Here is a 1,974-nt window from a genome sequence, read left to right as displayed (position 1 = left end):
CTATGAGAAAACAAATTTCTATGCAGGATTCCAGGTGCATAAAATCAATAAATCTTTACTTTTATTATATTAAATCTTTATCTTATTATCTATATTGAACATTCTTTTATTCTTAAGTACTTTTTCCCAGAACCTCAAGGGGATAAAGAATGCATTATATTTAAAAGACCGAATTATTGTTTGTGAATCTTATACCTGTACACAAATTTTTACCTTCACCTAAGCTAAATGCAGACTATCCTTGCTTCCCTTAATCCACAGGCAGATGCTGAGAAGAAGACATCCTACAATATGGATACTATCCAGAGTATAAACAATAGCTCCATGTTCCAAGTGTCTGAGTTCATCCCTCATGGGGCTCCCAGGCATTCACGAGTGGCAGCACTGGCTCTCCCTGCCCCTGGCTCTGCTCTACATCTTAGCTCTTGGTGCCAACATCCTCATCTTAATCACCATCCAACATGAGCCTTCCCTGCACCAGCCCCTGTACTGGCTCCTTGGTATCTTGGCTATAGTGGACATTGGCCTGGCTACCACCATCATGCCCAAGATACTGGCCATTCTATGGTTTGAGGCCAAGGCCATCAGCCTTCCTGAGTGCTTTGCTCAGATCTATGCCATCCACTCTTTTATGTGCATGGAGTCAGGCATCTTCCTCTGCATGGCTGTCGATAGATATGTAGCCATCTGCTACCCACTTCGGTACCCCTCCATAGTCACTGAGGCTTTTGTGATCAAAGCCACACTGTCCATGGTGCTCAGGAATAGCCTCTTGACCATCCCAGTGCCTGTACTGGCTGCCCAGCGACACTACTGCTCCAGGAATGAAATTGACCACTGCCTGTGCTCTAATTTGGGGGTCACCAGTCTGGCCTGTGATGACATCACGATTAACAGATTTTACCAGTTGGTGTTGGTATGGGTTATAGCGGGGAGTGACATGGGTCTGGTGTTTGCTTCCTATGCTTTGATTATTCGCTCCGTGAAGAGGCTGAACTCTGCTGAATAGCAATATCAAAGGCCTTGAGTACCTGCAGCTCCCATCTCATCCTCATTCTCTTTTTCTACACAGCTGCTATTGTTGTATCTGTCACCCAGCTGGCAGAAAGAAAGCTCCCTGTCATTCCTGCTCTCTTCAATGTGCTACACAATGTCATGCCCCCAGCCTTTAACCCCATGGTGTATGCCCTCCGGACCCAGGAGCTGAGAGCAGGCTTCCAGAAGGTGCTTGGTTTGGGCAACAACATGTCCAGGAAGTGAGCCAACTTTAAATGGCAGTGTTTTTTATAACTGGTGTTACAGAAAGAGCACAGGCTTTAGAGCGTAACAGCCATGGGTTAAGATTGCATGTCTCCCAATTGTTAGGAACATCAATTCATATTAATTTACCTGTTTTGTATATAGCATACACTGTGTGCGAGGCACTGTTCTAAACATTTCACAAAATATTAGCTCATATAATTGCATAACAACCCTCTGAAACAAGTCCAACTGTTATTTAGATGACACAATTGTTATGAGAAACTTATCCAAGGTCAAGTGGGAAAGAAATTGGCAGTGACTTTAGAACCCAAGCAAACCCTGTTCTTGACCCTTTTCTCTCTATTCAACCTTGCTACTAACTTTTAAAAACAATAAATAAAAAATGAAAAAATAAAAAGGAATGATATCCAAGTAAGACTACAAATTACATGTCTCTTAATAAAAGAATTTTCCATTTAAAAGTTGGCAGCATTCTTCCTGTCCAATAGTAAATATAGCATATTTTAAATCCTCTAGAGTCCCCCTAGAAGATCCTGTTAGTTATATAAATGTAAGTCAAGAATTTGACAGTATTTTTATTACTTTATACAGTCTTCACCAACTCTCTTGAGTTTATTTGCATTAGAGCCCAAAGAGGAATATCTCAACTGCTTTTTGTTAACATTAAACATTACTTGAACTTCACTAATGAATTAAGACAATCCCAATGAT

At 41.2% G+C, this 1,974-nt stretch overlaps 1 pseudogene; it reads left to right on the top strand.

The window, feature by feature from the left end:
- Positions 1 to 291: 291 nt before the first annotated feature.
- Positions 292 to 1,260, top strand: LOC123389696 (annotated as a pseudogene).
- Positions 1,261 to 1,974: the final 714 nt, after the last annotated feature.

This window comes from Mustela putorius, unplaced genomic scaffold (assembly GCF_011764305.1).
Source record: "Mustela putorius furo isolate JIRA1106 unplaced genomic scaffold, ASM1176430v1.1 tig00003998_pilon_pilon_pilon, whole genome shotgun sequence".
NCBI classification, from domain to species: Eukaryota; Metazoa; Chordata; class Mammalia; order Carnivora; family Mustelidae; genus Mustela; species Mustela putorius.
Note: the sequence above shows the minus strand (reverse complement) of the source record. Positions and strands in the feature narration are given on the sequence as shown.